General features: G+C 42.4%; 2 pseudogenes; one reads left to right on the top strand and one right to left on the bottom strand.

Annotated features, from left to right (window-relative positions):
- Positions 1-22,264, top strand: part of LOC117442254 (zinc finger protein 729-like) — a 144,808-nt pseudogene that overhangs the window by 4,101 nt on the left and 118,443 nt on the right.
- Positions 1-22,264, bottom strand: part of LOC117442253 (zinc finger protein 208-like) — a 104,148-nt pseudogene that overhangs the window by 48,881 nt on the left and 33,003 nt on the right.

Here is a 22,264-nt window from a genome sequence, read left to right as displayed (position 1 = left end):
ATATATATGGCACATTGTCACTACCCGATCTGCAGCCCTGCCCTATCTGCAGTGCGCATGTGCGAGAAGGTCCGCCATATTTGACAACTCCATACGGCAACTCTAATGGGACATTTGACGTCTAGACGGCTGCCCGATTTGCATCGTGCATGCGCGAGTCATAAACGTCTCAAATATCTTTATTAAAATATTTTGTTATTTGAAATAAAATGAAGGACATTCACAGTTAATGTAATTGGATATAAATTATGAATGCCATACATATTGCATACATTCAGTCAATATTTCTTCAGTATGTATGATGGCTGTCTAACAGAAGTTACATCCATTTCTCACTTATTCTGACAATGTACTTAACCCAATAAAATTACCCAATAAAAGGAGTTGTTAAACAATAGTGAAGTCACGTTGTAATAACAATATCTCATCTCTCTCGAGTTTTGTTTTTGAGCTTTGCTAAAAGCCACTTTGTCAAATATCCTATTAAAGTTGCCGCCCGGAGTTGTCCAATATGGCGGACCATCTTGCACATTCACACTGCAGATCGGGCAGGGCTGCAGATCGGGTCGTGACACACATTGAAGATGACGTCACGGCTCCGCCTACACTGCGTTACTATAGTTACTGCCCCAGTTCCTAAACTGTATTGGAAACGCAGCATAAAGTGAGCCTGGCCTACCAAGGCCTAACTATACAGTACTAAGCCGTGCGAGGCCCTGCAGTGGAAATGTGTTCCAAACAGTTATTTACCAGAGTCCGACTGGTGCTGCGTCATTGCGTCATTGCGTCATCGTTTGCGTCATGACGTAACCGTTTGCGTGCCTGCTTCATAAAGCCAAACCGTGCGGAAACCCCTCACAGCTGACACCGACAACAACAACAATGGCCGATTGTGCTCCTGCTTCCTCTGTACCTCTTCGGAAGACCAGATTCCCAGTAGGTAGCTGGTCTCTTCAGTGGACCACTGCTGCTTGTTAAGTTTCTCCATCGTTGTGTACAAACTGGATATATCGCATGCTTTTTGTTGTTGTTCAGGAGTTGATCCCGCCTCGACGTAAGCGTGACGTATGCGTTGCTTTTGCTCTGGCCGGACATTTTTTGGTGCTTGAAACAAACGTTTGTGTGAATGAGGTATATGTGAAGTAGATCTGAGGCCATGCAAGGAAAAACATCTTGGAAAAACCCTGTTGGAATAATATCAAGGCAGCAGGAGGAGGATTTCAGAAGTTGAATAATGTCCTCTAGGTTTCTATCATTAATCTGATGGAACTGTGTCATGGTGTTTGTATTGATGTTAGGTGGACACAGGGACAACACATCTGCTGTACCTGATGCAGAGGCACTGACTGCTTGTCTGATTTTCTGAATGGGGGGGTTACTGACACTCTGGGGTTAGTCTGTCGACGGTAGCAAACAAGGCATTTGCATTGTTTTTGTTTTTGGCAATGATGTCAGAGAAGAAAGATTGTCGTGCAATTTACAATTCCAAATGATAAAAGCCAAGATTTCAAAGTGAACCTGGAGATTTGTTTTTCTCCACCTACGTTCAGCTTTTCGACACTCTTTTTTCTGTTCTCACGGTCATGGCCTTTCTCCATGGAGATATTTTCTTGCCAGTCACTTCCTTTACCCTAGTTGAAGCAATGGCATCTATAACAATTTTATTTTTGAATTAAAATGATCTACTAGCTCATTTACTGAGATGTTAGCAGCGACAAGTGTGGAAGAAACATCCTGAGTAAACATTTCCCTAGTGTTTTCAGTTAAATATCGCTTTGTGGTTACCTCTTTTTGAACATTTGTGTGAACAGAAATGGAGCTCTCAAAGGAATGAACAGAGAGCGCAACATCAGTCACCACAACCTCAGAGATATTCAGACCCTTTGAGATCATTAAGTCCAGAGTGTGCCCCTTATTGTGCGTGGGCTCGGTCACATGCTGAGTCTGAAATATCGATACTTTCTCGGAAAACTAAATATCGATATATATCGCAGGAGCGATTAAATTGCACAGCCCTAATTGTGAGCGGGATGAAAGATACGAATTAAAGAGGTTGGTGAATTCTATAGAAACATTTAAGTTGAGTATTTTTTGCAATAAGATGTTGTGATTAACAGTGTCAAAAGCTTTCCGTAAGTCAAGGAACACGGCCCCCACAACCCCACCCCTGTCCATTGATGCCTTAACTTTCTTCACGAAGAAGCATGTCGCTGTTTCTGTTGAGTGATTAGCCCTGAATCCAAATTGCATTGGATGCAGTGGAAAGGAGCTGTTGTTGAGATGATTGATGATTTGTTTGGCAATCAATTCAAATACCTTGGATACTATGGGTAAGATACTGATGGGCCTATAGTTGGATGTCATGAGAGGGTCCCCACCATAGTTATCAAGAACACAAAACAGTTCTTTAGCCCCTCTGTCCTGGGGGTTGTCAACATGGATGTTCAAATCTCCAACAATGACTAGACGGTCAAAGTCAAAACACACTATACACAGCAGTTCAGTAAAGTCATCAAAAGAAGCTAAAAGAAGCTAAGAGCACAGCTGAACTCCCGCAGACCTGGGGGCCCCCTACATTGGTTGTGATGGCAGATGACAGGGTTTGGTCAAGTTGCTCTCTACTGGTGAGGAAAGCGGCATACCACTAAATTAGGTATGGATTTACTTCCATTTTGGCCATTCTTGACACCAAGATGTCTGCTTGTATTGTGTTGCTGCTGAGAAGTCTAGGAAGAGGGCTCTTGCATAGGTGTGAGGTTTATCTAAATGTTTAGTGATGATGTGAACCAGAGCAGCAACAGTACCATCCCCTTGCTTATAGGCAAATGGTATGGATCAAGTCTTTGGCTTTAAAAGCATTTCCCAAAAGCTCTCGGTGTGTTTTGATTCCCTCAATTTGACTTTCAGTTCTCTCTCTGTCTGTTCAAGTGCTCCATAGTCTTTGTTTTTGAAAGCTATTTTCCTGATTTTTATAACTTATTGTAATGTCCTTAGTCACATATGATGTATTACTTGGATAGATTTGTATTTCTTTAGTGGGAACACAGAAGTTAATATAGTCTTTGGTAACAGTAGTTATTTCATCTGGTGAACCTTCCTGAAAAATGTCCCAATCTGTCCAATCAAAACAGACTTTCAACTGTTACCTACTTTCATTTGTCCATTTCCTTATTACTTTCTTTTCTGGTTCCCTTGAGTTTGGTCTTATATACTGGTATCATATTCACAACATTATGATCAGAGGTCAGTATTGGTGGTCTGTATTTAGACACATAGGCTCCTTTATCATTAACAAAGCATTTGTCCAGGATATTGTCTTTCCTGCTGTGATCCCTAACACATTGCTGGAACCCTGGTAACACAGTCTCCAGGCGACATTGCTTCATGTCCCGAGCACTATTGCCGGTGCATCGGGGTGGCTCAGTTGCAGCTCGTGAACACAGTGTCCTCTGCCGCTGGGAGGCACGTAAACAACAAACAGTAAAATACACCCGAATTCTCTAGGCAGAGAAAAGAGTCTTAACGTCATGCCGAGAATTTCTACGTTGGGATTGCAGGTTTTACATTTTACTGAGTATGATCGGCACCACAGATCATTAATATACACACAAATACCGCCTCCTCTGGTTTTCCCCGAGTTCGCATCCCTGTCTGCTCGAACAAGGGTGAGTCCGGGTACTTCAAAGAGAGATTCAGGCATCGTAGATTGGAGCCAACTTTCCGTGAAACATAATAAAGAGGCCTCGAGAAATTCATGACAGTACCTTGTGTTTGTCCTTAGTATGTCCACGTTGTTGCTCAATGAGCGCAGGTTTGTGAGAATGATGGATGGAAGTGGTGGTCGGCTGAATCTCCGCCGTAGGCGATTCTGAACGCCTCCCCTCCTTCCTCGTCTCTTTTTCCTGGTGTTTCTAAGCGGCTCCCGAGGGATTTCATCCAATAATGAATAGCACAGATGGCTTGGTGTATTCGTAGGAGGCCGATCGCATTGTAGCTCTAGCATAGCCTCGCGGCTGTAGCAGAGGCTGGGGCTCCTCGCCATACCTGTTTGTGCTGTCACTCAGGTATGTCTTGGAAAGTTGAATGGCCAGACATGGTCTGCAGAAGGCAAATGTATTCCACAGGATCAAAAGCATGGTCTCTCAAAATGACGTTTCATACAGACACGATAAAGTTTAGACAATAATTAGACCAAAAACACAAGAGGAACGGAGCATACTGAGACAGGATGCCTCTCCCTCTGTCTCCTGTATACTAGGGCTGTGCATCTTCACTGGTCTCACGATTCGATTACGATTATCCTGTCAACGATTCGATCCAATTCGATATCGCGATTCATACCAATGCGTTGCATCCTCAATTTTCTATATTACTGCACATGGCTTATTTTTCATTTAATTTGTTTCCTCCATACCCAAATCTCTAAAAAAGGGGCTGCAACGGATCTGATACAGACTGATTCAGATTTGAACACTTTACTGACGTCAGTAAGCGGAGCGGAGGGATTTAGATCTGCATGAAGGTATTATTTATAATGACCGCGTCGCTGCACATTATCCCGCTGATCACACGGCCACATTCTCAACAAAGTAAAGATATGACTCCCAATATTAATTGAAATGCTTTTATGGATTTAGAAAATTATTTTATTGATTTAAAAAATAGTGCATCCGCTAAGAGAAATAGTCCGTTGTTACTGTTTGAACTAACGTAGCAACGGCAGGAACTGCTTCGATAGCGTTTTTGAGGAGCTTTTTGATACAGATTTGAAAACATCGTTGCTTGCTTTAAAATGACCACAATTCATTATGTCAAACCTTGGAAAGTATCTAGATATCCCTGCCCTAATGCCAAAGTAACTGCACACTGAATATGTGTCGCCGTTTGATGTCTGTCTGGACCGCTGCGTAAAAAAGAGGGTTTCTGCCCCGTTACTTCTCTTCTTACTTCTATAAGAATAAAACAAAGTGGACGGAGATCTCTTTTTCTCCCCCTCTTCTCCCCGCTGCAGCCCAGCAGCTGATCTCAAAGCACACTCCCCTCTCCTGCAGGGAGTGTGGTTAGCTGCAGCTCACAGAATCAGCCCCCTGCAAAAACAGCGCTAGAAAAAGCAAATAGAGCGAAATGAGACGTGGCTAAAATGCAGGATCTTTTTGGTATTTTGAAAAAAAACCTATATTTATATACTTTATATAGGTATGGCCCTACAATATATTGTTCAAATATAGCATGATAGGTCCACTTTAAGTGAGTTTTTATTGTGTTAACTTGTGTATTTATGCTTTTTAGATTGACTTTCTCTCTTTCTCTGTCCGTCTGTTCTAGAAACCGAAAGGAAGAGAGAGATGTCACAGCTGTCACCAATGTGACAAATCCTTCACAACATCTGGAACTTTAAAGAGCCACCTGCGTATTCATACTGGAGAAAAACCGTACAGCTGTGAAGAGTGTGGGACAACTTTCACTAGATCAAGTGCTCTCAAAAGACATCACCGTATTCACACTGGAGAAAAACCGTATTGGTGTGAAGAGTGTGGGAAAACGTTCACTACATCAAGTGCTCTCAAATCACATCACCGTATTCATACTGGAGAAAAACCGTACAGCTGTAAAGAGTGTGGGAAAACTTTCACTAGATCAGATGCTCTCAAATTACATCAACGTATTCACACAGGAGAAAAACCGTACAGCTGTGAAGAGTGTGGGACAACTTTCAATACATCAGGTGATCTACAAAATCATCACCGTATTCATACTGGAGAAAAACCATACTGGTGTGAAGAGTGTGGGACAACTTTCACTCAATCAAGTAATCTCAAAATACATCAACGTATTCACACGGGCGAAAAACCGTACAGCTGTGAAGAGTGTGGGACAACTTTCACTCAATCAGGTAATCTCAAAATACATCAACGTATTCACACGGGAGAAAAACCTTACAGCTGTGAAGAGTGTGGGACAACTTTCACTCAATCAAGTGCTCTCAAATCACATCAACGTATTCACACAGGAGAAAAACCGTACAGCTGTGAAGAGTGTGGGACAACTTTCAGTACATCAGGTGATCTACAAAATCATCACCGTATCCATACTGGAGAAAAACCGTACTGGTGTGAAGAGTGTGGGAAAATGTTCACTTCATCAAGTGCTCTCAAAACACATCATCGTATTCATACTGGAGAAAAACCGTACAGCTGTGAAGAGTGTGGGACAACTTTCACTCAATCAAGTGCTCTCAAATCACATCACCGTATTCATACTGGAGAAAAACCGTACTGGTGTGAAGAGTGTGGGAAAATGTTCACTCGATCAAGTGCTCTCAAATCACATCTTCGTGTTCATACAGGAGAAAAACCATAGTGGTTTTAAGAGTGTAGGAGCCGCAATTAAGCATATTTTGGTTTTTTCACAGTTTACAATAAACAATTCCCATCTATAGAGTGGCGAAGTCACGCCCATCTACTTCCGGTCCATGGGACCTTATTTCGGAAAAATAATGTATTGAAGTCAATGGAGAGAGAAAACTTATTTCGATCCCGTTTGAATAGTGCCATGAGTTACACATATGATGTTTGTCAATCTTAAACAATTATTTCCATGTCAAAAGAGACACAATTTGTCGTAAAACTGTTGAAATATAAGACTATGAAAAATGCGCAACTACAAAGACTACTAATCCCAGAGTCGCGTAAGTGATGTCACAATTGTCTTCCTCCACTAATACCTCATTCACACCATCGGTGTTTCGGGGGCCGGTTCGGAGCTGGAGCTTAAAAAGCACTGGGTTTTCCTCTTCACACCGCAGCGGAGCAGCCTCTTAGCTCCGGAATCCGGTTCATTTCAAGCACCAAAACATTTCTGGCCAGAGCAAAAGCACCGCATACGTCACTCTTACGTCGAGGCGGGATCAACAACAACAACAACAACAAGAAGCCCGCGTTTGATCCAGTTTGTACACAACGATGGAGAAACTTAACAAGCAGCAGTGGTCCACTGAAGAGACCAGGTACCTACTGGGAATCTGGTCTTCCGAAGAGGTACAGAGGAAGCTGGAGGGGAGCACGCGGTCCAAAGCAATTATCCAACAATTGCAGAAAGAGATGGCAACCACTGGTTTTTACCGTACCGTGGAACAGATTGGCAACAAATTAAAAAAAAAGTCAAGAAGGACTATCGGGACCAAAAGCGAGACCTCGGACGGAGTGGTAGCGGTCATCCAAAAAGAATTCCACATTATGACTTTCTAGACTCGGTCCTCGGGGACAGACCGACGAGTGGTTTTGGATCCACGGTGAACTCGCTTTCTCTCACATCGATGATATTGCAGGACGAGTCGCTGAGTGTGCAGAGCTCATTTGATGCCGGTGAGTTATGCATTACCCATTTGTTTTATTCCTCACTACAACATAAACTAAACCATTTAGCTATCGACAGACCTGGTAATAAAGCTAAAGTTGACCTACTACAGCTACCGGATGTGTGCATCCAAACCAATAATAGCCCTAGCATGCTAATGCTAACAATAATAAACAAAGGTATCCCCATGGCAAAGACAGCGAACGCCTCCAATGTATCTTCTTTCTTCTCACTAACGATTTATGATTTATTGTGTTTATATTGTGTTTACAGAAATATCTGGTTTGGAGTGTACTGTGTCGGAATCACCACTGCCGTCGGCGTGTAGCTCGCCAATGAAGAGTCTCCTTTTCCCACAAGCAGCTCGTCCCAGCAATCTCTGGTGAACCTAATCCAGCCGGTGGGCCGACACAAACAGGGTAAGGTTTACAGTGGTCATAATAGTAATACTGTTCCCTGTTTGTAATGCTTAATGTCTTTCATTTTTTTTTTTTTTTTTTTTTTTTGTAAAGCACTTTGAATTGCCTTGCGTTGAAAAGTGCTCTATAAATAAACTTGCCTTGCCTTGCCTTGTTGCCATGTGCATTTATCATGGCATAGTCATTGTAGTAGTTGTTCAACTTATACAACTGCAGCCATAAGAACAATACAACATTTCATTACACAGTATATAATATACATCTCATAAAATGCCATGAACACAGTGTTGACTTTATTTTTCTCTTTTTGTTGTTAAAAGGAAGTGGGATTTATCATCTGGCCTTCTGGAGTATCTGGAGAAAAGTGAGGACAGGCTTCAGGAGCAGGGCCAGGCGATGCTTCAGGAGGTGCATGTGGCCAATGCTGAGTTCCTACGAGTTTTCACCAGAATCGAGCAGAACAGCCACTCAATGCTTGGCATGGTAGACAGGCTTATGAAGGTGATGGAGGCCAACAACGAAAGCTGACCATATTTTTTTATGTAAATAGTTCATACCTTTTTTGTATACACATTATAATTATAGTATATTCGCCACACTTTTTGGTGAGTTATTGTCCATACAATAAACAAAATTCATGTCTGATCCATTTTATTGAAAAAACGGATAGGCATGTGTATTTGAGTTAAGAATATAGTCTAAACCGTTTGGGTATGCACTTTTTTTATAAGAATAGTCTAAACCACAGAAAAGCTGCAGATGGAGCCATAAGAAAGGAATGCAACTGATTTAATGTGTAATCTTTTTATAGGCAACAATTTAAGCTTTGTTAGTTCCAGGTTTAATATTACTCATGGGTGCAATCCTTATCATTTAAAGTGCCCATAAAATGATGTTTGAAATGTAAATGTATACTTGCAATGTCTTCCTAGGAGAAGGCCCACTCACAGATTGACACACATTTAAATATAGGGCATTCACTTATGATATGACATACTGTACATTATATATATGAGCCCGATCAATACATGTTTTTTATTCTGATAACAGTATAAACAAGCTACATTGATAGGGATCCTTTTTATTTTTATTTCCTGTCAAATTAATGTAGTTTTTAGTAAGAATATACTATTTTGATAAAGGGTAATAAGATTGAGTATTGCCAATAATGAAATGAACATGTTCCACTGTTGTGTAGATGAACAGCAGTCATTGTTATTATGGATATATAATGAGGACTGCTGTTAACAATGGTTATATGATTTTGGGGAGGCCAGGACTGTATGATAATGTTCTATATTATTTGTAGTTCTTTTGTCCAGTTTCAATTGTATTCATAACTCGATGTGCTTTTTATAGTTTTTTTCATTTGATTTTACAATATAGTCTAAACCACAGAAATGACTCTGGAAAAGCTGCAGATAGAGCCATAAGAAAGGAATGCAACTGATTTAATGTGTAATCTTTTTATAGGCAACAATTGAAGCTTTGTTAGTTCCAGGTTTTATATGTGCAATAACATTGAACCAGTCCGGCCCTCGACTAGTAACCATTTATTTTGACCCACTGTGTATTTGAGTTAAGAATATAGTCTAAACCGTTTGGTTATGCACTTTTTTTTATAAGACTATAGTTCACCTGTTTGTATCTAGATGCTGTGATTTGTATACAAAATAAACACACTTCAAGTCTGATCCAGTGATTTTATTGTAAAAAAAAAAAAAGAAGCATGATACAAAATAAATCAGGTTTAACTGCAGTAATATCAGTGGTCCAGCTCCAGCTCGCAGTCGTTCCTTTTTCGGAGGCTCTTCCTTTTAGCCTTCCAAACGCCATCTCAACAACCGACCGTGCACTGCTCAGCCTGTAATCGTAGGTGTGCCGTTCAGGGGTCAGTCTCCCGGTGTCCGGAAATGGTTTCATTAGCCATCTTTGCATTGGATAGGCTGGGTCATGTTATGGAAATCTAGGACCCAACACTGTGGAGAGTACAAGTCAAAGTGATCAAAACAAATAAATGGTGAATCAGACAGAGCTGTCTTTCTAGTAGTGTTGTCACGATACCAACATTTTGGTTTCGATACCAAGTCAAGAATTGCGATTCCGATTCTTTTTCGATACTTTTCTTAAAAAAAGGGAAACATGGAATATCGGCTTTAAAATTAGGAATAACAGATGATTTTAGCAGTCAGAACAACTAAAGCAGCAGTGTTACTAAGAACAGAAACGCCAAAGAGTCACATCTAATATAAATATATATAAAAGCATTTATTTTAATTGTGTAGCAGTGAGTTTAACATTTTGGCAGCACTGTTGAGCATTTTGAAAATGTCTTTCTATCTTTATAGCCACTGGTGTAAAGTAACTAAGTTCATAAACTCAAGTACTACTTGGGTACAATTTTGAGATACTTGTACTTTATTTCAATGTTTCTTTTGCTACTTTGTACTTCTAATCCACTACAGTTCAGAAATAATGGTGTACTTTTCCTCCACTACATGTATTTAATCCCTTTAGTTACTTCACAGATCTGGATGAATGATGTGAAATATAATCAAGTGTTAAATCAGACTTTAGTTCCACCTGGAGTAAATCCACCAGCTACCCTGCAGTCTACAAAGTACTTCAAACTAGCTGCACATTTACCAGCTACCCTGCAGTCTACAAAGTACTTCAGACTAGCTGCACCTTCACCAGCTACCCTGCAGTCTACAAAGTCATTCAAACTAGCTGCACATTTACCAGCTTTGAGAACACTTTCATGATCAATCATTATAAAACATATCATATATATTATTCTGAAATGGACCAAGCTGCACAATGACTACTTTTACTGTCGCTACTTTAATACTTTTACTTGAGGAACATTTTGAATGCAGTACTTTTACTGTAACAGAGTATTCCTACACTCTGGTGCTTCTAGTACAAGACCTGAGCACTTCTACTTTTACTGTCGCTACTTTAACTATATTTTGATGATAATACTTTTGTACTTTTATTTGAGGAACATTTTGATTGCAGGATTGTTCCTACATTCTGGTACTTCTACTTTAACTCAAGTACAAGACCTGGGTACTTCTACTTTTACTCAAGTACAAGATATATAGGCTACTTATACCACCTCCGTTTATAGCCTATGAAAAAAACTAATAGAAAACGAAGGCTAAAGCTAACCTTAGCAGATAGTGATGCTAGTTTGCTAGTTAAGTTTGCTCAACGATAATATTGCGACAGAAAAACTTTTCAGTGCACATCACGCTCTGCTGCTCCGACAGGAAGCTCTGCTCTGAACACCTGAACGGCCCGTTCACAGACTTCTGGCGTCTTATTTGTCAACAAGCCGAGGCGCAGCGGCAGTTGCACTCCCACTTGCAGCCATGCTTCTCGTTTTCTCACATGCTGTGGCCGCGTGCAAGAGAGAGGGGAGGGACTTAGAACGTGCTTGAGAGGAGCGGGACAGCAGGCACGGCTGCAGTGCAAGGAGTGGAAGCAGAGCGCTGAACACACACGGCTCTTATTAAACGGCGTTTTTTCACGGGAGTACTTTCCCCCGTCATTCTTAAAGTACCGATACTAATGAAACGGAGGAATCGTACCGTTTTTAACGGCAGGGTATCGCGGTACCTTTCAAGTATCGGTACACCGTGCAACACTACTTTCTAGTTATTTATTTGAAGCTTCAAATACAGACACAATACAAATAGACACAGGTCTCACAGAGCATAGAATAGTCTGCGTGAGTGTGCGCCATACAATATGGTAGCAAAGCTTATACACAGAAGGAGTGGGAAGGTTAGAAATCTGTCTTCACACGGTCACATTGTTATTAGACATCTGTCCTTGAGCTGTAGATAGCATAACGGTTCTCAGAGTAGGTAAGTTCTTGTGTGAATTTGTGTGAGTCTCAACCCAGTAGCCAAAGCAGCTCTGTGGCCTTGAAGCGCTTGGGAATAAACCCAAAGTAGAGTAGAAAGGAAGAAAACAGCACATCTTAGGAAATGAGAAGCATTTGGTTTAAGCATATAAGGATATAATAAAAATGTCCACTACATTCTCCCCTTTTGATCATACTTGATCAACAAATGACAGGATAGACTGATATACCACATCAATGAATACACTCCATCGCTGGTTTAAGCAAACACATCACAAATATATCATAGAAAACTGGCTGTTTTTGTGGAGGACAGACTCCAATATAATGTAAGCATAAGAGAGGAAGGTACACACATGATTATATTGTAGTGTCGGAATCAGACTTCTGATTCTAGCTGGTCTATCTCACTGTGGCGCAAAGGATTGTCGTGTAATGGAATAGCAGTATACTGAACGAAAGCTGAGGATACCATGCTGGAAACGCATTTTATCAGTATTGGGATAATCAAACCGGTACAACTGATTAATAGGCCAAAAATGATCGCCAGGGGTGTAACTATCCTAGCCAGCCATGCTTCCCACCCGCCTGATGTAAGCCAGAACCACCAGTTCCAGCCACCTGCGTTGGATATGTCATCCGCTTTCATGTCGGCTAACAGGTCGTTGAGATGCAGCACGGTGTCAGTGATGTTCTTGGTGACGTCGGGAATGTAAGTGCAACAGGAGTCACCGATCACATGACACCCTTTGAGGCGAACAAAAGGTCAAGAGCAAATTGGTGCTGCATGAGCATGTTCCTAGAGGCTATTATGAATGGGGGCAATGCCTGGAAGCCTTGCGTCGTCTCGTAAGTGAGGTTCTCTAGCCGGACGTGTAAGGTATCTATTTTATGGGCATTGTTTACTGTACCCCACCATGGGAACAGGCCACCCATGAATTTAGCTCCAGCGGACGTCAGATCTCTTTTTACCTTGTGGTGGTCGGGGTGTTGGAACTCTGGGTAATGATGTGTCGTGTACATTAAGGACGTGAGGACAGTGACTGCTGGATTCAAATCCACTAGAGTGCATGTACCTATCCAGAGGGGAGCCAGAACTTGATAGAGCTTGTCGCCGCACAACCAAACGTAATCTTGTGGCGCACTAAACCCAGCATCACTGGGCCAGGCCAGTTGGAGGGAAATATGTTTAACATCAGGGAATGCTACGTTAGAAAGGATTCTTTCAGGGACAATACGAGATTTTGTAAGCACCGTAACTGCACGTGTTCCGTAGGATACGAGTACAACCAGTAGTAGTGCCTAGGAAAAAATAAGGTGATGTAAGAGACGTTTTGTGGTACACTCTCTGGATGCAGAGGCTGTGTTTCATCCCTCTCAAATGACTGGGGTGCACATGGCTGACGGGTTGGTACTTTGCGTATGTGGTATCAAACGTGGATGCACGCAAAGGGGAGTTAGACCGATTACTGCATGGTGGGGGAAGCTGCCTAGCATAACGCCACTCGGTTACACGGTCTTCACCCTTGATGGGCCTTGTCAGAGCCATAGACACGCAGAGGTGTTCAACCTGGGTCAGAGAGCGCGGACGAACTGGCACGGACATTGATGAGTCCTGGGGGAAAAGGGTGCATGCATAACATGACCCATTTTGTCCTGCGGCCTGCAAGAATGATCTCAGAGTGTGCCACCAGACGTTACCGGTGATCCCACTACTGGTCTGACCCACATCAATGTTGCTATGGTCGTTATCGCCTATGTATAGATTAAATGTAGATGTACCTATAGATGTCAACAGTGGCGTCAAAGGTTGCTTACCCTTTTCGGGGGTCCGAGTTTTGGGCGCGATGTCTATGTAAAATGTGCCACACGGGTCGGCGCCGGATACATACATACAGACAACAAAATAACCCTTGTCTGATATCTGGGCAGCCTGTAGTTGCAACAGGATAACGGGGCTCGATGAATTGACCTTGGAGATAGACAATCTCCCTTTGATGTTTGTTTTGTCGTCCCATAAGGTATAACCCCAATCGGTGTGCGCGGTGGTCCATAAAACAAAAGCCCAGCCCCCCCGAGCAGTGAGTGGCGGTGTGACTGTCACTCTCAACATAGCAAATGTAGGCGTCTGCCCCCCCAGTTTCTTAGGGTCGGGGCAATGCATGTAGTCGCACGGGTCTAACTGCACTGTGCTATCTTCCCCATCCCTTAGAGTAATGTTACCAATCCCTGTCTTGACCAGCCCCTCGACCCATGTCGTTCGCCCTGCTTTCCCCAGCCCCTCGACCCATATGGTTCGCCCTCCTTTCCCCATGTACCTCTTAGATACCTCGATTTTGGCTGACATGCTGTATGCTGACCATGGATACATAAAATATAGGAGTAGTCCCAACACAACTATCATGGCAAGTATGCAGAGGAACCATTCTATGATTGTCCAGGATCTCCAGTAGTATTCACATTGCTCACGGTTGCGTTGTCGTCTCTCCAGCCGAGCCCTTATCACGAGGGGGAAATGTTCCATGGTGTGTGTGCGTGTACTCTCTCGGTCGATTTCGTGACACGGACAGTCAGACTCCGCACACCGATAACACAAACGAGGAACCAGAGAGCATATGGAACCGCTCAGCTGGCACTCGCTCGTGACACCTTGTGTGTAGTGTGTTTTGGTGTATGTAGTGCAAGTGTGGTGCTGGTGGTGACTAGGACACGTCACTTGTTGTCATCTGTTGGTGACTTGGACACGTCACTTGTTGTCATCTGTTGGTGACTTGGACACGTCACTTGTTGTCATCTATTGTTGACTTGGACATAGGGGTGGGCGATATGACGATATTAGGTCTCCACGATATGCTTTTTCAGAGATATCGTCCTATCGTGATTAAAAAAAAAAAAAAAAAAAAAAAAAAAAAAAAAAATTGAAATTCTTTTTTGAACAAAAAAATAGCGGGAGGGGAAGAGGCTCTCCGTGCGCGGCGCAGCGGGCTATGACAGCGGAGCCTCTTCCCCTCCCGCTCCCCCAGCCTCACCTACTGATTTTAATTTCACCATATATCAAGCCCGATCGATTTCACAATGTCAGCGCACCTCTGCTTTCGTTCAGTCTGAGTTGTTTGACACGCTCCCAAAGTCCCCGCCCCCTTTCTTTGCAGCGAGCAACCATAGGGCAGGCATTTCATAAAGGGGCTCCTTATGAAAAGACTAGCAAACGGTGGAAAGACATAACTGACGCTGTGGCGTTTTATGTTTTTCCCTTCAGTTATGCAAAAGTTTTTTATTACACTTCAAGTCTACATTTTAAATATTTGGCACTGACTTTTCCTCATTGATGTTTTATGTTTTACTTATGTTATGTTTTTCCCTCCTTTTCATGTTTATTGATGTTCACTGCTCACTTGTTCATTCAGGGTTTCATTTCTGAAGCTTGAAATGCTATTTTGGTCTGTTACTCCTTTTTGTTTTAGTTTCTGTTACCTTGTAGGTGCTTGTACTGTTAAGTAACTTGAAAAATAACCATAATAACCGACATGAAAAAATATCGTGATATATATCGTCTATCGTGATACTGCCTGAAAATATCGTGATAACATTTTTCAATATCGCCCACCCCTACTTGGACACGTCACTTGTTGTCGTCTGCTTCTACCGTTTCTCCTTTCCTGTGAGTACGTCCTTGCAGTGAGGAAGGGGAGAATGTAGTTATTGCAGTCTCTAGGCTGGTCAAAGCATCGCGGTAGGTAACGTTCAGGTCATCGTCCCACTCGGGTTTTTTCATGTGCTGTTGACCTCCCAGTATTTCGGTGAAGTGGCTGACGTGTGTCCGACCCATTTTCAGAGTCAACAACTTCTTTATCTCTGGCATGGTGGGGGAGAATTGTCTACAGAACATGAGGAGTGCTGCAGCGAATTTAGCACCTCCTAACTCAACATCTGGCAGGTGATCTCTTGATATCTCCTTCATCTCTGCTATGGTCCATGGGCGATAGACCACTGAAGGACCAGCATGTCCTTCCACCTGGATCATAGGCAAGACGAAAGTATGCTCTTCGTCCTCCTGGTCGCTCTGGTTCTTTCCGCGGAGGTGTTCTTTTTTGTAGAGTTCAGCTCCCTTCGCCTCTCTTTCCTTTTTCTCTCTCTTGTCATAGATCTTTTTCAGTCTTGCTTCTTCTTCTTCATTTTCTTTTCTCTGTCTCTCTTTGTCTCTGCTCCCTTTCTGTGTGTCTTCGGCGGCTGGTATGTTGACCTCTGGTGCAGCAGCAGCAGTTCGGATTTCATAAATGTCATGTTGAGTTTAATTATGTTTAACTTTAAACAATTTAGACTCTGTAAATCTCACCGAGTATTGAAAGCCCTTTGAGTTCGTTGGATCTCGTGAAGTCAATCGGTTCCACCCCCCTGCGTTGGTCCTCTCGTCCCGTACGGTTTCTGTTGAGGTAGAGGAGGATCCTGGAGCTAGCAACCACCAGCGTCCGGAGGTGTCCCCAATCGAACTTGCAGAGATCCTGCCGACAACGCCACTTGTTATGGAAATCTAGGACCCAACACGGCTGGAGAGTACAAGTCAAAGTGATCAAAACAAATAAATGGTGAATCGAACAGAGCTGTCTTTTTGGTTATTTATTTGAAGCTTCAATTACATGATACAATATAAAATAGACACAGGTCTCACATAGCATAGAATAGTCTGCGAGAGTGTGTGCAGTACAATATGGTAGTAAAGCTTATATAGAAAAGGAGTGGGAATTTTAAAAATCTGTCTTCACACGGTCACATTCACCTACACTCTGGAACACAATACCAATACAGATCAGGAATAACACCTCTTATCATACATTTAACCACAATCATAAGAACTGGCTTTTAAACAATCAAAAATGTGAACACTTTTAACTGAATCAAGGTATGATGATATTTCATCTGTTTGCATGTTCCTCTCTATTGTTGTACTACTGTTCCTATTTATTGTTGTACTGCTATTTATTTATTTATTGTTGAACTGCTATTTATTTATTGGTGTACTGATGTTGTCTGCTGTACTCTATTTAATTATGTTTTTATTTTCTAGTCTTGTTGTGGTCAGTTAACATCTTGCCAAGGACAACAGTTGAAAATTAGCCTGCTGGCTAATACTGGCTCATTTACAGCAATGTGAATTAATGTGCACTGTCCTTTAAATAAAATAAACAAACAAACAAACATTGTTATTATACACCTGTCCTTGAGCGGTAGATAGCATAACGGTTCTCAGAGTAGGGAAGTTCTTGTGTGACTGTGTGTGAGTCTCCCAGTAGCCAAAGCAGCTCTGTGGCCTTGAAGCGCCTGGGAATAAACCCAAAGTAGAGTAGAAAGGAAGAAAGAAAGCACATCTCAGGAAATGAGAAGCATTTGGTTTAAGCATATAAGGATATAATAAAAATGTCCACTACAGTATGTAAAGCAATAAAACATCCATCTAAAACTGCAGCAAAAGACCGGAACTTCATATGTTTGTGTCTGCGTCAGGATCACTCTAAACCCTCCTGTGAAGTAATGGCAAAAAGATGTAGGACACTGGAACATTTAAACTGCCATTACATTAAGTAGAATCGTACTCTGTGAGTGAAACTGGACAATAAGAAAAATATCGCATTGGATTAAGGATCGTTTTCACCGGACAAACAATTGGATTACTTCACAACCGACACCCTCATCCCGGATCAGCTGGACAACACGCCACAATCAGCTGGAGATTGTCACCACCTGCGCTCATCAAGAAGCGAAAGGAGAGGCCGAGAGCCAAGGCTGGGAAAGCGGCCGGGTATGAGCAGCATTCAAACTGGATCGTATATTGGAATCATAAGCTGTATTGGACAATGGCTTGGATTTAATGCTGCAATAATGTCAGCTGTGTGAAACAGCTGTCGGCAGACGGACAGCCAGAAAACGAAACTTAAAGGAACAGTGAACATTATGCCTGTCAATTCTGACGTTACGTCAACAGATGGCGCTGTTGGGATGGGATCTGTAATGGAAAAAAGGATTACCCAACACAAGGCCAATAGATGGGAATTGTTTATTGTAAACTGTGAAAAAACAAAATATGCTTAATTGCGTCTCCTACACTCTTAAAACCACTATGGTTGTTCTCCCGTGTGAATACGGTGATGTGTTTTGAGATTACTTGATGTTGTGAACGTTTTCCCACACTCTTCACACCAGTACGGTTTTTCTCCAGTGTGAATACGGTGATGTGACTTGAGATGATCTGATCTTCTGAACGTTTTCCCACACTCTTCACACCAGTACAATTTTTCTCCAGTGTGAATATGTTGATGTGATTTGAGATTACTTGATGTAGTGAAAGTTGTCCCACACTCTTCACACCAGTACGGTTTTTCTCCAGTATGAATACGGTGATGTGATTTGAGAGCACCTGATCTAGTGAAAGTTGTCCCACACTCTTCACAGCTGTAAGGTTTTTCTCCAGTATGAATACGTTGATGTGATTTGAGATGACCTGATTGAGTGAAAGTTGTCCCACACTTTTCACAGCTGTACGGTTTTTCTCCTGTGTGAATACGCAGGTGGCTCTTTAAAGTTCCAGATGTTCTGAAGGATTTGTCACATTGCTGACAGCTGTGACGTCTCTCTCTTCCTTTCGGTTTCTAGAACAGACGGACAGAGAAAGAGAGAAAGTCAATCTAAAAAGCATAAATACACAAGTTAACACAATAAAAACTCACTTAAAGTGGACCTATCATGCTATATTTGAACAATATATTGTAGGGCCATACCTATATAAAGTATATAAATATAGTTTTTTTTTCAAAATACCAAAAAGGTCCTGCATTTTAGCCACGCCTCATTTCGCTCTATTTGTTCTCTCCAGCGCTGTTTTTGCAGGGGCTGATTCTGTGAGCAGCAGCTGACCACGCCCCCCTGCAGGAGAGGGGAGCATGCTCTGCGATCAGCTGCTGGGCTGCAGCGGGGAGAAAAAGAGATCTCCGTCCACCGTGTTTTATTCTTATAGAAGAAAGAAGAGAAGAAATCCTCCTTTTTACGCAGCGGTCCAGACATAGGCATCAAATGGCGACACATATTCAGTGTGCAGTTCCTTTGGCATTAGGGCAGGGATATCTAGATACTTTCCAAGGTTTGACATAATGAATTGTGCTACTTTTAAAGCAAGGAGCGATGTTTTCAAATCTGTAATCAAAAAGCTCCTCAAAAAACGCTATCGAAGCAGTTCCTGCCGTTGCTACGTTAGTTCAAACGGTAACAACGGACTATTTTTCTTAGCGGATGCATGTCAATTTAAATCAATACATACAACTATAGAAAAAGAGCCACAGCGGAGAATAAAGAGAAGGGCAACTATGGCAACCATGCAAGGGAAGTCTTCTTCGCTGCTTTTGTGGCAGACTACAGCGCCACTTACAGGGCTGGCATATGTACTACAGCGTCTCCAGCACTTTCGAGCGGCAATGGCCGGCCGTGGCCCAACCTCATATTCCCCTGATAGGTGGAGAATTGACCAATAGCCGTAGCACCACTTTACTGACGTCAGTAAAGTGTTCAAATCTGTATCAGTCTGTATCAGATCCGTTGCAGCCCCTTTTTTAGAGATTTGGGTATGGAGGAAAATAGAGAGGGCTGTGTTTTCTGACACTTGGTGAGTTCCCTGGAACACCGGGGACACATATTCATGTATAAAAGACGTACAAGAGTGTATTTTGCATCATAGGTCCCCTTTAATATAAAACTTGAGTTAACAAAATACTACTTGTCAACCGTTTGTGTTTATTATATTTGATACAGTAATACAGCAATATTCTAACCAAAGTATATACCAGAGGTGGGGGACTCGAGTCACATGACTTGACTCGAGTCAAATGAGTTGACTTGCCTAATTTTTTACTTGAGACTTGCTTGACTAACATTGATAAAAGACTCGACTTGACTTGGTATTCATGACTTGAGACTTAGGCTTGAGACAGATGACTCGAAAGGACTTTACTTTTTAAAATAAAATATTTGCATTTGTTTTTCTATTGTACGAAGCCCCTAGACTTGGGCAATGAAAGAAAAAAAAGAGAGAGAAAGGAGAAAGTAGTTAGTGGAGACAGCCGTTTCATTGCAGACTGTTATGTTTATGTGGGGAAATACATACATTATTTGAGATATATTTCAAACTCGGACTTCATTTTAGGGACATTTCGGCCAGGGGTGTAGAATTATTTGTTCAAGCACCGGATCGGCAAAACAGGAGAGTCTGTGACTCACAGTATCTGCTGCCCACAGCTGCTTCATAGAAGAAAAACCTCCTTCACTTCATGAAATCTCTGCAGCACCAGGAGGCAGTAACGTGTAACTCAGCAGAATCTGAGAAGAGCAGCACCAGCTGCAAAGAGCTGTGCCTTCACTGTGTTTACCTTATTTAGGACAGCTAACGAGCGACCGCAGGCTGCTACGTTTTAACCCCCCGCCAGCCCACACACACACACACACACACACACACACACACACACACACACACACACACACACACACACACACACACACACACACACACACACACACACACACACACACACACACACACACACACACACACACACACACACACACACACACACACACACACACACACACACACACACACACACACACACACACACACACACACACACACACACACACACACACACACACACACACACACACACACACACACACACACACACACACACACACACACACACACACACACACACACACACACACACACACACACACGGCTATGCTAGAGCTACAATGCGATCGGCCTCCTACGAATACACCAAGTCATCTGTGCTCTTCGTTATTGGATGAAATCCCTTGGGAGCCGCTTAGAAACACCAGGAAAAAGAGACGAGGAAGGAGGGGAGGCGTTCAGAATACGGCGGAGATTCAGCCGGCCATCACTTCCATCCATCATTCTCACAAACCTGCGCTCATTGAGCAACAACGTGGACACACTAAGGACATACACAAGGTACTGTCATGAATTTCTCGAGGCCTCTTTATTATGTTTCATGGAAAGTTGGCTACAATCTACGATGCCTGAATCTCTCTTTGAAGTACCCGGATTCACCCTTGTTCGAGCAGACAGGGATGCGAACTCGGGGAAAACCAGAAGAGGCGGTATTTGTGTGTATATTAATGATCTGTGGTGCCGATCATACTCAGTAAAATGTAAAACCTGCAATCCCAACGTAGAAATTCTCGGCATGACGTTAAGACCCTTTTATCTGCCTAGAGAATTCGGGTGTATTTTACTGTTTGTTGTTTACATGCCTCCCAGCGGCAGAGGACACTGTGTCCACGCCTGGAGACTGTGTTACCTGGGTTCCAGCAGTATGTTAGGGATCACAGCAGGAAAGACAATATCCTGGACAAATGCTTTGTTAATGATAAAGGAGCCTATGTGTCTAAATACAGACCACCAATACTGAACTCTGATCATAATGTTGTGAATATGATAACAGTGTATAAGACCAAACTCAAGGGAAGTCAACCAGACAAGAAAGTAATAAGGACATGGACAAATGAAAGTAGGGAGCAGTTGAAAGCCTGTTTTGATTGGACAGATTGGGCCATTTTTCAGGAAGGTTCACTAGATGAAATAACTACTGTTACCAAAAACTATATTAACTTCTGTGTTCCCACTAAAGAAATACAGATCTATCCAAGTAATAAATCATATGTGACTAAGGACATGACAATAAGTTATAAAACCCAGGAAAATAGCTTTCAAAAACAAAGACTATGGAGCACTTGAACAGACAGAGAGAGAACTGAAAGTCAAATTGAGGGAATCAAAACACAGAGCTTTTGGGAAATGCTTTTAAAGCCAAAGACCCCAAAAAAGTGTGGGACACCATGAGAACCATGACAGGAATGACCTCTTCAGCTAAACCTATTGTGACGGACAAGACATACTTGATCCATACCATTTGCCTATAAGCAAGGGGATGGTACTGTTGCTGCTCTGGTTCACATCATCACTAAACATTTAGATAAACCTCACACCTTTGCAAGAGCCCTCTTCCTAGACTTCTCAGCAGCAACACAATACCAGCCGACATCTTGGTGTCAAGAATGGCCAAAATGGAAGTAAATCCATACCTGATTTACTGGTATGCCGCTTTCCTCACCAGGAGAGAGCAACTTGACCAAACCCTGTCATCTGCCATCACAACCAATGTAGGGGCCCCCAGGGCTGCGGGAGTTCAGCTGTGCTCTCAGCTTCTTTTAGCTTCTTTTGATGACTTTACTGAACTGCTGTCTATAGTGTGTTTTGACTTTGACCGTCTAGTCATTGTTGGTGATTTTAACATCCATGTTGACAACCCCCAGGACAGAGGGGCTAAAGAACTGTTTTGTGTATTGGGCCCAATCCTGTGTAGAATGTACATAAATGATCTGCCTTCTGTGTGTGGAGAATGTGATGTATTAATGTATGCTGATGATACAGTTGTTTTTACTCATGGCAGAACCGCAGAAGAGGCTGCTACCAAGGTCACTGATGTGTTGGAGAATATTACATCCTGGCTTAACAATAATTGTTTGCAACCAAATGTCTCAAAGACAGTGT

The sequence above is a fragment of the Pseudochaenichthys georgianus genome, unplaced genomic scaffold (assembly GCF_902827115.2).
Source record: "Pseudochaenichthys georgianus unplaced genomic scaffold, fPseGeo1.2 scaffold_400_arrow_ctg1, whole genome shotgun sequence".
NCBI lineage: Eukaryota > Metazoa > Chordata > Actinopteri > Perciformes > Channichthyidae > Pseudochaenichthys > Pseudochaenichthys georgianus.
Note: the sequence above shows the minus strand (reverse complement) of the source record. Positions and strands in the feature narration are given on the sequence as shown.